General features: G+C 40.2%; 1 protein-coding gene across 12 annotated transcripts in view; it reads left to right on the top strand.

The window, feature by feature from the left end:
* ZBTB1 (zinc finger and BTB domain containing 1) overlaps nucleotides 1-15,889 on the top strand; it is a 29,771-nt gene that overhangs the window by 1,184 nt on the left and 12,698 nt on the right. For 4 of the 12 annotated variants that reach the window (XM_063651673.1, XM_054449836.2, XM_054449840.2 and 1 more), the window contains exon 2: nucleotides 11,576-11,724. The exons of 3 other annotated variants lie outside the window; for them this stretch is intronic. The gene's annotated coding sequence lies outside the window, so the exon portion shown is untranslated. Of the gene's footprint in view, nucleotides 1-54; nucleotides 337-6,612; nucleotides 6,848-11,575; nucleotides 11,725-15,889 lie in introns of those variants that run through there. 5 more of the 12 variants (XM_054449835.1, XM_054449842.2, XM_054449839.2 and 2 more) reach the window with 3 other exon arrangements.

Here is a 15,889-nt window from a genome sequence, read left to right on the forward strand (position 1 = left end):
GCGGCGGACGCGCTGCGAGGACCCGGTGACGGGCGGCTGCCAGGCCGCCTGCTTGTTGCCGGCGCGTCAGGTCCCGGGCGTGCGGCCTCCCTGAGTCGGAGGCGAAGCCCCTACGGAGACTAGTTCCCAAATTAGTTACCTTCTTTTCTTTCTTTCTCTGCCTTTATTTTTTTCGAGGGGGGAGGGGAGGTGTAGACGGGAGGCGGGAGAACCCGGTTGATTGACGTGCCTAGAGCCCGCTTCTCTCAACTTACAGCTGCGGCTCGGCGGCGGGTAGGAGGGGAAGTGTCCCGGAGCCCGAGGCTGCAGACTTGGGCGCGCTCCGAGGGAGGAGGCGTAAGATCCGTGCAAATTCTTGCTACGCTGTTTCCCACCCCCTCTCGCCGGCACACACGCTTTTTGTTCAGTAAAAAGTGGAAGGTCTGAGTTTGGGAATTTTAAGTGGAAAAGATCTGTTTCTTGGGAAGGGAGTGCTTTCACTTGCAGCGGTGGGCGCTTACTAGAAGTTCGGTAAATGTGTTGTATGCAGATCGGGAGTCGTTACTACTAAAGTATGTAGGCAGGGTCTGAGCTCAGCCACCCCACCCAGTCTCCCTTTCTACCTAAACAACGCATGTACATGATCTGAAGGGTTGACATGACATTTTCTAAATTGGGCGCATCAGGAAGAGGTTGATGAAAATCTTTGGTGTTTTCTGATAGGACATTTGTATGTGTGTGATAATGTTCTTAAATCGAATTTCAGTGTGGCAGTGCACGCAGATTCTGTATTGGTGTTAGTGTATTTCCATACGGTATGTATCACTACAAGAAATAGTGTTCCCTTTGACACTTGAACCCAAAGAGTGGTCCGAGGCTTTTTGAGGCAACCTAGGATCAATGTCTTGAGCTGAAGTTGGAGGCACTCTGAAGCAGATTTGGTGAAGGATGCAGTTCTCATAATTTACAGAGCAATCACAGTCTTCTTTGAAACGGAGAAATTAGATTCCATGAAATTTTGTCAGTGCAGATAGATAACGATGTGGAGAAACCGGGAAAATTGAGTACAAAAAGATGAGGCTTGAATGATGGCTGGCCATCATTTGCTCAGAACCTCAAAACTTTGCTTTTGAATCACTTGCTGGATATCTAATAAAGTTTCAATAATAACTGGATGACTTTGGGAGCTAGAAAGGGGGTTCCTCCTCTTAAAGAAACAGGAAACTGGGCTGGGCGCAGTAGCTCACGCCTGTAATCCCAACACTTTGGGAGGCCGAGGCGGGTGGATCACCCGAGGTCAGGAGTTCGAGACCAGCCTGGCCAACATGGCGAAACCCCATCTCTACTAAAAGTACAAAAATTAGCCTGGCGTGGTGGCGGGCGTCTGTAATCCCAGCTACTCAGGAGGCTGAGGCAGGAGAATCGTTTGAACCTGGGAGGCGGAGGTTGCAGTGAGCCGAGATCACGCCACTGCACTCCAGCCTGGGCAACAAGAGCGAGACTCCGTCTCAAAAAAACAAACAACAACAACAACAAAAACAGGAAACTGAAGCATAGTGGAGGTGAAATGCTTTCCAAAGGTTAATAAACATAACGTCTACAGTAGAGTCTTCAGGTAACCTCTTAACATTCATTTTATGAGCAGGCTTTCTCCATTAATACCACATTTTCATGGTATTGAATAACTCAGGTTGAACAGTCTTTCCTGAAGCCTTTCTATTCTTCCCACTCCTAATAGGATGGCCTACTTTTTTGGGGTTTTTGTGGGGAAGGGACTGGTGTATCATTGTCAGAGAAAAGAGAAACCATATTTAACCAGGGCCTTAGCAGGGCATGAGCACAGTCACAGCCACTTGCTCTTGACCTTGTGCTTTGATTTCAGTTTAACACTTATAAATTTTTGTACTGCTTCCTCATTCTCCTCTTTTGCCAGGCTCTGGGGAAGATACAGTTCATGGACCTTTTTAAGAGTATCTCGTTTTCTTTGTAGCATAATTTCCCTTTCTAATGTGCAGGAGAAAAGAAGTACCTGCTTTCAGACTTGCCCTCTAGCCAGGAAAAGCACTAAGCCTTTGGTGCAAAGGAGAGGAAACTATTTGGTATAGAAATACAGAAAAATTCCCATAGATTTTTGTTAATAAGCTGCAATCTGTTGTCTTCCCAAAAAATCGAGATATATTTGAGGAACATCTTCTTGAGAGGCCACTTTGGTCTCTATAGAATGTTTTCTCCTGACATTTTCTTCTGTGCTAGTATCTCATGCTAAAATGGCGAAATTATTTTTTCTCATATTCTTATGTGAACCAAATTAAGGGTTACTCATGTCTATTTTTTCTCAAAATGGAAAAAATTTTTTTATTATAAAATCCATGCTCTTTGTAAAAATTCAGCCTGTACTGAAGTACATAAAATACAAAAATGAAAGTCATTTTGACTCCCACTCCCCAGAGATAATCACTGTGTACAGTTAATTCCTTGTTTAAAACGAGAGAAGGCAACATTTGATCACAGCTGTGTGTGCCTCACTCTGCCTGGGGATGGCCTGTGGTGATTCATGGACTCATGTTCTCTGTTCACATTACTCAGGTTGGTAAGAATTGCCAGGTAGAGGAAAGGGGAGTGTTTTGCATTGGGCTGATTTAAAATTATTTGATTAAGTAACTGGGCTGCTATTTTAGGTTTGTCCTTATTAAATACTTACTGTATCATGGTGGGCTATTTTTCATACTTTGTTCATGTTAATGTTGTTGCCCAGCCTCTGATGGATTGATTAACAGCAGCCAAACACATGAAAACAAAAGCAAACCCTCACCTTTATAGAGAGTTTCATAATTTATAATTAGGAAGGAGTGGGTATACTTGCCATGAAGACCACTGCCAATATATCCCTGTGCTGATATGGGATGGGGTTCCTCTTGATCAGCACCAAAGATTGCATGCTGAACATATGGAAAGGAAATTAGACAAAAGAAGGGTCAGTGACTGCTGTTTTCAGATGTGGCATGGAAGAGACTGATATTGGGGAGGAAGCGGCAGGGACTCCTTAACCATGTGTATTTAAGAAGAATGAACTGTGAAGAAGTTGATGATGATCTAAAAACAGAGCCCCAAAATAGTACATAGAAAGTTAATTACAACATTGGTTATTTGAGAGTGTTGGGGACATGGGTGGTTTTTATACTACTCTGTCTTTGAATTTAAAATAGTTTTCAAAATAAAATTTGAAGATTAAAGAATTAACCAGATTTTCTTTTGTCTATATGAGATGCATGCAGTCCTTTTTAGAGATGAGTTCCATCCCCACTTTGAATCTGAAGTATTAGAAGAGGCATGCTCTGGTGGACAGTGGGGAGTTAGCAGATGGAAGGGGATTTAGGGAAGGGACTGGACATTCTTCCTGCAAGATGGGGCAGTAAGAGAATGATGAGAGCTTTTAGATTCATGAAAAAGGTGACTCTAGGAGGCTTAGAATGTTCCAAAGGGGCACTTCAGCTAATAGTCATATTCAGAAGAGTGTTGTCTGGTTTACACAAACTGAAACTTAGGGCTTTGAATCGAGAGTCTCAGCTTCTACTTACAAGATAAGCAGTTTCGGGGAAGTCAACCACTGAACCTGTTTCTTCATTTGCAAAATGAGGATAATAAAAATACCTATCTCTGGGTGGTTGTGAGATCAGTTGTATAATGTATGGGAAAATGCTTTAAATTTTAATTTTAATTTTAATTTCCAGCCACTATATAAAAGTTGCCATGATTGAAATAAACAAAAAATTGATAAGCAAAATAAAACTTACCTGTTTAAACATTTATTCATTCAAAAACTCATCAAATATCAACTACATGTCAGACATTTAGTAATGACTGCGATACTGCCCTGATGTCAAGGAGCTTGCAGTAAAGCGGGGGAGCCAAATAATTACGATATCTGCCTTAAGTGTGGTAATAGATCATCACAGTTTGGATGATGCATTATTGGTACCATATTGTTGTATGTATAGGCTGTTTTGGCAGCACAGAAGAGAGGCATCTGCCTCACCCTAAGATCAGAAAAAACTTCCCAAAGAGGCCAGGCACAATGTCTTTCGCCTGTAATCCCAGCACCTTGGGAGGCCTAGGCAGGCGGATTGTTTGATCTCAGGAGTTTGAGACCAGCCTGGCCAACATGGCGAAACCCTGTCTCTACAAACAATACAAAAGTTAGCTGGGCGTGGTGCCGCGTGCCTGTAGTCCCAGCTATTCGAGAGACTGAGGTGGGAGGAACGCTTGAGCCTGGAAGGCGGAGGTTGCAGTGAACCGAAATTGCCCCATTGCACTCCAGCCTGGATGACAGAGCCAGACCCTGTCTCAAAAGAAAAGAAAGGAAAAAAAAAGTCCCAAACAGAGTGAGCTAGACATTGAAAAGGTTCTAAGCAAAGGAACAGCATGTGGGAAATGGCAAGGCTTTTGGTGTGTTAGGTTATTTGGGATCAGGGGGAATCTTAAGGCTTAAAAATGGAGTTAAGTTTCTTAGAATGAACATACATTTTATGATATTTTTTATTGGTTTCATTTTGTTGAATTTCAATTATATGATTGTGACGTTTTCAGGATTTTGGTTTGAATTAAACAAAACTGGAGCCACAAAATTGGAAACAATACAATTTTTTTAAAAATGTGTAGGATCTGGCTGGGTGTGTGGTGGCTCACGCCTGTAATCCCAGCTCTTTGGGAGGCCGAGGCAGGCAGATCACGAGGTCAGGAGATTGAGACCATCCTGGCTAACATGGTGAAACCCTGTCTCTACTAAAAATACAAAAAAAAAAAATTAGCTGGGCGTGGTGGTGGGCGCCTGTAGTCCCAGCTACTCGGGAGGCTGAGGCAGGAGAACGGCGTGAACCCGGGAGACGGAGCTTGCAGTGAGCCGAGATCGTGCCACTGCACTCCAGCCTGGGTGACAGAGCAAGACTCCGTCTCAATTAAAAAAAAAAAAAATGTGTAGGATCTGCTCAAAGAAGGAAACTGGGTAATCCCTCTCATCATCATAGAGCTGCCTCACCAGTTATTCATTCAGTAACATTTACTGAATACTTAATATTCCAGAGAAATGAAAAAGCCAAAGTCCTCGCCTTAAAGTTGCTCACAGTCTCATGGGGGAGACCAACACATAATTATAACCAGTTCTTATTTAGCACTTATTCCATGAGAGATATACTTAACAATAATTCTTCAGAGGTAGAAAGGATTACCATCCCTTCTTAGAGAATTGAAGCACAAATTGACTAAGCAACCTACTCAAGGTCACACACTTAATAAGTGGCAGAGCCAGGATATGAACCCAGGCAGTCTGGTTAGTTTGTGCTTTAACACCTACTTCATGTAGCTGTTCTGATTATTAAAATACAGTGTAAAAAGTGCAAAATAAAGAGGTAATATACAATGAGATCAAAACCTAAAATAGTGGGAGAGAAAGGTGTTACAGAGGCTTTCTGCAGGAGGTGATGAACTGATTTTTAAATGATATGTGGGAGGTTCAGACCCAAAGAACCAATCGGTATGAGTAAAACTGGAGGGGAAGTAAGAAATTCATGAAGTATACTGGGTGTGTGTGGAAGAGGGTGAAGGTGGTGACAAGCAGTTTTATGTTGCTTGAACCTGAAGTTTGAAGCAGGCAGTAGCTAAACATGTAAGACTAGATGGGTGGGCATGGAGGGCTTTGTATGCCTCAATAATGATTTTATACTTTAGCCTGAAGATATGTGAGGGGAACCGTGGTAAAATAGTGTGATATGATTTTTCTTCTTCATGAATCATCTTCAAAACAGCATTGCTCTGGGAAGAAAAAGATTACCTGAGAGGGAAGGATTTGAGAGACTGGTTGAGGAGCCTATTTTAATAACTCAGGAGTGATAATAGAGGCCTTGCGAGAGCAGGAAAGGTAGGGATGGAGTAGATGGGCAGATTTGAGAAATATTTAATGGGAAAATTGGCAACACTTAGTGGTTGATTATGAGGGAGAAGTTCTAGGCAGCTCCCAAGTAGTCTAGGTGATTGGTACATAGTGGTGGCAGCTGAGACAAAGTACAGGGAGGGGCATTTTTAAGTGGGTTCCAGACAAAATCTGAGTCCACAGAATTAGTACTTTGAAATAGAAGTCCTACAAAACGAACCCTAAGAATACGAATGCCATGTGCATTAAGGGATTTCCTGGTGAAGCGTTTTTAGCTGAGAAGAGCCTACTGTTTACACAGTGCCCTCTGGTGGTCAGAAGATGCTGTGCTGCCTAGTTAGGATGAATGGGTTAAAATGTACTTTTCCTCCTCTGCTTCTGGAGGGAGAGAGGAATATTCCAGAAGCCACTGTGTTCCTTCTGCTTTCTGTGTGGATAAGTTCATTTCTTAGAATATAATGCAACTGAACTACAGGAACATCTCACTTACTTGTAAGTTATTTGGTTGGCACCCTCAGCTATCTGGTGCCTTGGCCTGATGCAAAAGAGGAAGGAAATATGATCGCCTGTCAGCAAAATTCAGGAATTAAAACTTTACATCTTACTTATGAGCATTTCCCTAGATCTTCAGAAGATGTTGTGCTCCCTCTTTAGGATGAATGGATATGTAGATTCAATTTTCAATGAGTTTTTGTTTAATTTCACAGCCAAGAAGAGATTGAAATGGTGGGTCACAGGAGATCAGCACACCTTTCAAGAAGTGACAGTTGTTGGCTTGCAAGTAAAGAGACAGAAAAATACTAACCAGCCAACAAAGCACAATCTCCAAAAGCATAACAGTCTGAGGCCATTTTGTGTAGATGCAAACAACCCTTGCAAATTTGAACAACTACTATATTTCAGCAAAACATAATTCTTTCAGAGGAGAAAACAGCTAGCCAGGTGATGATATATGTGTAGGCTGCAGTTAGAGTAGTATGAAGAGCTCTAGACCAGTATTGAGGAGACCAGGGTCTTATCCTGACAGCCACTAAAACTAAATGTGACTTTGAACATGCCACTTAACCTCTTAGGGCCTCAGTTTGCTTTTTCATCTATAAAGCAGTGGGTTGAACTTGATCATTTCATAAAATTTTATAAACTGTAATTATGACATTAATTTTTTAAAAATTGTACTATGCTTGGATTGAAAAGGCAAAGGAACATTTGTCATCTCTAATTTATATAAGAGTCCTCTGAGAAGTATGATTATCCCAATTTTATAGATGAGAAAATTGGGCTTAAAGAAGTAAAGAAGTTCCCACATAGGTAAACTAGTGGTAGAGTTTGTATTCAAACAAACAGTATATGCTCTCTGGGTTCTTTTTTAATTCCTTCACTTGACAAGCATGTATTAAGTGTCAACTATGTGGGAAGAGTGTGCTAGGCACAAGGAAAACAAAGGCCATTAAGCCTTGTCCCTGTCTTTGAGACTTCAGTACAGTAGGCATTGCTGTATCACACTGCTCCTTGGATCTCTTGTCAGTGCTAATGATACAAGTAATACTACTGCACTGTTAGGCTTAATATACAGCTCCATTATGTCTTTAGGGTGTGGGTATAAAACTAAGCCGCCATTTATATTATTGTTTCTATGGGAATGTGTGTTTCAAGTTCCAAATACATTAAAGATAAAGTTTTAGGATATAACCCAGTTATAATTGCAGAACTTCCTGTGCTAAGTACTGAATTTGGAGTCTGATGCACAGCCACTAGTGCAGATAGTGCATAAAATTTTCTAAACTTGATCGTGTTTGTCACTAAAGTGCGTTGAAATAAAACCTCTTATCTTTGGGAGCCTCTACAACTGGTTATTCCTGGAAGTTTCAAGGAGAAACCTAGAGAATGTAATAGAGATTGGACCCTATACCCTGCAAGATGGTATTCTAGGAAAGAATTTTGCCAATGTGACATTATTTTTATAGATGGCAGAATCTTTAAGGTCATGATCTTGGGCTCTAGAGTCATATTGCCTGTGTTCTAATCCCATGAAGTCCTCTCTTTGTGATATTACAAAGGTTGTATAACACTGTATGCCTCTGTTATTTAATCTTGAAAATGAGTCTTATAGCAGCATCTACTTTGTAGGGTTTGTTATGAGGATTAAATGCTAAAATGATACTTATATATGCATACATACACATAAAATGATACCTCTATATGGATACATACACATATATGCACACATACACACATGTATATACATACGTGTATATATGCAATATATATGTATGAGATATGCACACATATATATTGCATATATCCATATATATCCATAGGGGTATATGTGTAATGTGTCTGTGAGAGATATATATACATCTCCCTATACATCTGCCTGGAATAGAGCCTGGCATATAGTGAGACATAACAAATGTTAGCTATTCATATTAGTATTGTATTACAGTTGTCATTTACTCTATTTTGATAACCTTCATCTACCAGTCCAGTAAAGCAAATCTACCTTCCGTCCCATTACATTTCCAGCCAAGCTGCTGTGTACCCTCCTCAATTATTTACATACACATCTATATAAATACTTGAAATGCCTCACCCTTGCTTTCTGTTTATCCTACTCATTCATCAAAGCTTTACTCAAATCCTACATCCTTACTAAAGCCTACTATTTTGGTATAATTAATGCTTTTCTTCTAAACTCTTGCTGAACTTTATTCAATATAGTTTATTTTTATTTTTATTTTTATTTTTATCTTTGAGATGGAGTCTTGCTCTGTTGCCCAGGCTGGAGTGCAGTGTCTCAATCTCAGTTCACTGCAACCTCTGCCTCCAGGTTCAAGCGGTTCTCCTGCCTCAGCCCCCCAAGTAGCTGGGATTACAGGCATCCGCTATCATGCCTAGCTGATTTTTGTATTTTTGTAGAGACAGGGTTTCACCATGTTGGTCAGGCTGGTCTTGAACTCCTGACCTCAGGTGATCCACCCACCTCAGCCTCCCAAAGTGCTGGGATTACAGGTATGAGCCACCACACCCGGCCTCAATATAGTTTTTTAAACTTCTCAAATTGTTTCTTGGTTTCAAATTTAATCCCTCATATACAGTTATCTCTATTGTACACCATCCTTCTCCACCCTCCATTTCAATGCTCTATCCAGTGTTAGGAACATTATGAGTATTCAATAGATTCTAATATTCTGATGTTAAAATGTAAGAATCCTTTCATTACATTTTAGACTTTTAAAATACTCTGTAATCCTCAAATCCATATGCATACATACATTCAACCTATAAGACATAGGAATAGGTAAAAGGAAACATATATACATAAATCTTCCTTGAGATCCAGGGGTAATTGTAAGTCAGTTAGAGATTGGGGTGCTGAATTGGGACTGTGATGCTAGGCTCTCTAGACTTTCACTGAGGCTAAGTGAATCATCTTCAAATGCCTCATTGGTGCTGCAAGTGTATGACACAATTTAGAGGGTGATTATTTGCCTCACGGAAACACCTTAAAATTCCTTTAAGTTACTTCTTTATTCATTGGATATGCTTATTTATAGACCTTAAATTATCATTTACCAAGGCTGGAGCAAGAGAAACTTCCAGCAAAACTGTGATTTCCAATTTGAGAGATCTAGCAATGGAGGAAAAATATTTCTGAAATCTTACTATGTCAGTGAGAAATCTACTGAAATAGCTTACACAGTATAACTTAGGGAACACATCTATTGAATAAGACTAGATTGACATGTATGGATAAAGCCACATTACAGATAAAGAATTCAGATGGGGGTAATCACTTGTTCAATAGCATCCAACCAACGAATCCTGTATTAAGGACCCATGCCCAGTCCTTGTTTAGTGTTCTTTCCAGAAGGCCATACTGTATAGTACCAAGGAATTGCTATATAGAGGTTATTACTATCTGGGTGGTCAGGAGTCCTTAGTCCTAGTATGTGCTTCAGCACAGTTAACTATACCCTGATACGTTAAAAACCCTGTATCTTTGCCTTCTGTGGAATAAGAATGTTAGAATAGATTAGATCTAAGCTCTAAAAATCTATGACTAAATTACTTAATATGCTTAATGTGCTTGGTGGCTGTTTTTAAACTTGAGATGAGCCATTAAACTTTTTCAGACTAAAATTTTAAAAATCCAGTATAAAACTTTTTGGATCACCTAACTCCTTAATTCTTGCTGGAGTTCTGCACAGTGGGTATCCTTCTAGCCTTAGGGTAACTCTTGGCATTATATAGCTTGTTTTCCTTATCCGAATGACATTAAGTCCTTTGAGTCACATTGGAGGTTCTGCTCTCAGGCCTGAGCCCTTGACTTCTAGTTGTGCTAAACTTGTCCTACCAGTGATGCAGCTAGTAGTACAAACAAAAGCAATCACAGATTTCAGTCATAAAACAAGAACAGCTGAAATACAAGCTGTCCATTTACTTAAAACTTTTTATAGGCTTTACTAGAACATAAAGTTCATTAAGTTTTTTTGGCAGCATTATTAAAGAGGTCAAAAAAAATGAAAAAAGAGCAAACTCCTCTTGGAATTTGAGTGAAATTATAATTTAATGAAAGTGAATGCCTCATAATTTTTTTTTTTTTTTTTTTGAGACGGAGTCTTGCTCTGTCGCCCAGGCTGGAGTGCAGTGGCACAGTCTTGGCTCACTGTAAGCTCCGCCTCCCGGGTTCCCGCCATTCTCCTGCCTCAGCCTCCCAAGTAGCTGGGAATACAGGTGCCCGCCACCATGCCCGGCTAATTTTTTGTATTTTTAGTAGAAACGAGGTTTCACTGTGTTAGCCAGGATGGCTCGATCTCCTGACCTCGTGATCCACCCGCCTCCGCCTCCCAAAGTGCTGGGATTACAGGCGTGAGCCACTGTGCCCGGCCTCAAAAATTTTTAATGAAAAAATTATCTTCAAGAGATAACCTAAAAGTCTCACAGGAATTTAGATCCCTCCTCCCCTGCCGCATACTCCTTTACCTCTTTTTGGTGTATTAATCCTTCTTAAAGCTTTTCTGGGCTGGGCACAGTGGCTTATACCTGTAATCTCAGCACTTTGGGAGGCTGAGGTGGGAGGATTGCTTGAGCCCAGGAATTTGAGACCAGCCTGGGCAACATAGCAAGACCTCATCTCTACAAAAAATATACAAAAATTAGCCAGTCATGGTGGCGTATGCCTGTAGTGCTAGCTATTCAGAAGGTGCGAGGTGGAAGGATTGCTTGGAGAATGAGTACCCATATTAAAGCAGGAACACAATGCCATTGAGGACATTCTGAGCTATGATGGCACGCCAGCCTGGGTAACAGAGTAAGACCCTTTCTCAAAAAAATAATAATTAAAATTTAAGAAAAAAGCTTTTCTGAATGAGGTGTAACAAGGACAGAGTTTCTGGTACTAATGTGTGAATGATTGCTATTATAAGTTACTCTGCCTAAAATCAGTTTTACTCAGAACTTGGACATTTGCATAATAATGTTACTTAAACTACAATTCTAGGTCAGCCTAAAAACTGTTGTGTTAGGATTAAAAATTAGACACAGCATTTGTTCAGCTTCCATTTGTTCAGCTTCCAGCTCTATAGGGGGAATATAGGAGTAGAAACATGGAGGCAGTGGGATTCACACTGTGATCCGTCTGACCCGGAGCACTTGTTTTTTCTACTACAGCATGATGCCTTCTGTAGAGTGGGCGCTTTACAGAATACGTGTTGAATGAAATCACTGATCTAGGAAAAGTAAAAATTCCTCAAATGAATACAGAATACTTGTGCTACTGCTGCTGATCAACACTTTATACAGTGCCTGGTATACCAAAGGTACTCAATGAATGTTTGTTGAATGAATAAATGTGCATTAAAATGCTATAAGTGCTCTTATTTAAATGTTTTAGTGTTTTACGTTAATAAAAGAATATGTATTTTTACTCAGTTGAATTGTGACTATAGCTATAGATGTGCCTATCATATTGATCTTCTATGTAGTTGTATTAATTTTGGTTGCTGATGATAAAACTGCTCATCTAGATAAGAAAGGGTCCTTGGAACTTCTGCACTCTTTATATCATTATTTCAAGCCTGGACTATTTAATACTTGAAAGTTTTTGTAGGTTAACTACTGGCTTTCTAATGGACTCCTATTTGGAAGGAAATTTTAAGGTTATGAACTCAAACTTATCCTGATGCTTAAATAAGCATCACCACCATTACAACATCCACTATTACTTTCATTATTATATGCCAAGCATTTTACACATTGCCTCTGTGAATCCTCATATATGATACTGTATTTGAGGTATTATTATCCCTACCTTTACAGTTCAGGAAACTTAGGATCAATGAGGATAAGCAAGTTCCCAAAAGTGGCAAAGCTAGATAAGAAGCCAGGTCTGTCTGATCCCAGGCCCATGCTCTTTTCACTTATTATACTGTCCTCAATAGCATTCTGTTCCTGCTTTAATATGGGTACTCATTCTCCAAACAAGTTTGTTTCATTCTTGAACTACTCTTATTAATAGAAAGTTTTGGTTTTTTAGAAATAATACCTATCCCTCTGCTTCTTACTCTACGGTTTATTATTTATTAAATGTCTATCTGAATCCTAGAAAAATGACTATAGACATAGAAATTTCATCCTACTTAAAATGGGCTTGGGTCAACATTTTGGTGTATTTTTTTCATCTTTTTTCCCCCCACCTTTTGAATAAGATTGTGGCGTGGATTTGTTTTATATAATTCTAACATAATTTTGTATCCTGTGTTTATTTGGCTCTCCATCTTGAACATTTTTCCCACTTCTGTAGTTTCCATTTAGAAATATATATATATATATATATATATGTATTTTTTTTTTTGAGACAGAGTCTTGCTCTGTCAGCCAGGCTGGAGTACAGTGGCATGATCTCGGCTCACTGCAACCTCCCTCTCCCAGGCTCAAGCAATTCTCTTGCCTCAGCCTCCCGAGTAGCTGGGTTTACAGGCAATGTGCCACCACGCCCGGCTAATTTTTATATTTTTTTTAGTAGAGATGGGGTTTCACCATGTTAGCCAGGCTGGTCTTGAACTCCTGACCTCAGGTAATCCGCCCACCTCGGCCTCCCAAAGTGCTGGGATTACAGGCATGAGCCACTGCGCCTGGCCCAGAAATATAATTTTTAATTCACTGCCACATGACAGTGAATTCTGGGGCATAGATTTACCTTAAGACTCCTTTTTTTACGAGGCATTCAAATTAGAAGTAACCCATTAATGACTATCTTTGTGCATACATTGCTTTTTGTATTTAGATACATACTGAACATGATTCCTCACAGCTTTTTACAGATACCTGAGTTACAGAGGTTTGAAATATTGTACCTACTTGAAACTTGATCTGGCTTCCAGAAAAGGTGCTGTGGTTGCAATTTTAAGAAGGCAGCAGGTCTTATCATAAGCCATCTTCATTTCACCAGTCCCATATCTCTGGCTATGGAACTTTATGTCTTAGAGGTGGCAGGATGGGCATATAGGTAGTAAAAGGGGTGTATGACCCATATGTGATCGCTGAGGAATGGATAGAAAGCAAATAGAAGTACATAAACTTAGATACCCTTAATTACTGCTACAGAGCTTGAAGAGTGAACATTTTATTTCTCTGAACAGCTTGTTACATGTTCTTTTTAAGTTCAGTCAAATTGCATAGGAACTTATTTTTAAGTAGAAGATAGATTCTGAAGCTTTATGTATATGGATTAAAAATTGAGGCTAAAATTTGATCTTATTTTAACGTTATAATATGATAGGATTTCTAGTGCTTTTAATATTTCCTCTCCTTTCTTCCTTATCCAAAGTCAGCTCTCTACACTAAAAATACTTAAATGCCCACTAATATTAGGTCTAATGTTAAGTGAAGAAAACTAGTTGCAGAGAGGTATATATATATATGGTATGATACCATTTAGGTTAAAAAACACAACAAAAGCAAAACTATGTGACTGGCATCTCATAGGTACTCAATATGCTAACTATGTACATGTGTATCTCAACAAATCTGAAGGTATATAATCCAGAGTGTTTGGAGGGATTACCTCTGAAAAGAGGTATGTGATCTGGGGTGTGTTTTTATTCTGTATGCCTCTATGTTTGAATTTTTTGCTACTTTTTTTTTTTTTTTTTTTTTGAGATGGAGTCTCGTTCTTGTCACCCAGGCTGGAGTGCAGTGGCACAATCTCTGCTCCCTGCAGCCTCCGCCTCCCAGGTTCAAGCGATTCTCCCACCTCAGCCTCCCGAGTAGCTGGGATTACAGGCACCCGCTATCACGACTGGCTTTTTTTTATTTTTAGTAGAGACAGGTTTTCACCGTGTTGGCCAGGTTGGTCTCAAACTCCTGACCTCAGGTGATCCGCCCACCTCAGCTTTCCAAAGTGCTGAGATTACAGGCATGAGCCACTGCACTCAGCCTTACTTTTTACTTTTAACAATTAAAAAAAAAAAAAAAAATAGAAGAGGCCAGGTGCAGTGGCTCACACCCACAATCCCAGCACTTTGGAAGCCTGAGGCAGGAGGATCGCTTGAACTCAGGAGTTCAAGACCAGCCTGGACAACATAGCAAGACCTTGTCTTTTCTAAAATATTTAAAAAAAAAAAAAAAAAACTGAATGTGGTGGCATGCGCCTGTAGTCCCAGCTACTCTGGATGCTGAGGCGGGAGGATTGCTTGAGCATGGGAGATTGAGGCTGCAGTTAGCTATGATCATGCCACTGCACTCCAGCCTAGGTAACAGAGCGAGACCCTGCCTCAAAAAAAAAAAGGAAGAAAACTTTACACTCTAAGGATAAATAAAATACCTTCTCAAATAAACCCACTGCTTCTTTATACCCTGAAATGCATGTTGAGCAACATGAGACACATTCTAACTCTATAGAAGTATTGCTTCTCTGATAATTCAAGAAAAGACAAAGGCACTGATCAAACTTGTTTGGTGCCATTTCTATATAATAAGGTTTTTTTTGTTGTTGTTGTTGTTGTTGTTTTGAAATGGAGTCTCTGTCGCCCAGGCTGGAGTGCAGTGGCGTGATCTCGGCTCACTGCAAGCTCCACCTCCCAGGTTCACGCCAGTCTCCCGCCTCAGCCTCCCGAGTAGCTGGGAATACAGGCGCCCACCACCACGCCCGGCTAATTTCTTTGTATTTTTAGTAGAGACAAGGTTTCACTGTGTTAGCCAGGATGGTTTCGATCTCCTGACCTCGTGATCCGCCCACCTTGGCCTCCCAAAGTGCTGGGATTACATGTGTGAGCCACCACACCCGGCCCTAATAAGGTGTTTGTTAATTTTTATTTTTGGGACAGAGTCTCGCTCTGTCACCCAAGCTAGAGTACAGTGGCGTGATCATGGCTCACCACAACCTCAAAATCCTGGGCTCAAGCCATCCTCCTGCATCAGTCTCCGGAGTAGTTGGGACTACAGGTGCATCATCATGCCTGGCGAATGTTTTTTTTTTTTTTAAGGCGAGGTCTTGCTATGTTGCCCAGGCTTAATGGGGTTTTTAAAATAGATTATTTTAGCAACACATGGCCAATCTTGTATCATCTATTGCTCCCCACACCCACCCCATTTATTTTTAAGCATATCTCAGATGTATCATTTCATCTGTAAATACTAAAGTATATATATCCAAAAGATAAGGATTCTTTTTAACACAATCAAAATACCTTTCTCACACTTAAAAAATGAGCAATAGTTCCTTAGTATTAATCATCTAATAAGTTTTTAATACTTTACAATCTAATTGTTAACTTTCAGTTTAAGTTGCTGTTTTATTTACTTTCATTACTCATACCCTTCAAGAGTTGTTTTCTTTTTTTTTTTTTTTTCTTTTGAGACAGGGTCTTGCTCTGTCATCCAGACTGGAGTGCAGTGGCGTGACACAGCTCACTACAGCCTCTACCTGTCAGGCTCAAGTGATCCACCCACTTCAGCCTCCCAAGTAACTGGGACTACAGGTGA

The sequence above is a fragment of the Pongo pygmaeus genome, chromosome 15, assembly GCF_028885625.2.
Source record: "Pongo pygmaeus isolate AG05252 chromosome 15, NHGRI_mPonPyg2-v2.0_pri, whole genome shotgun sequence".
NCBI lineage: Eukaryota > Metazoa > Chordata > Mammalia > Primates > Hominidae > Pongo > Pongo pygmaeus.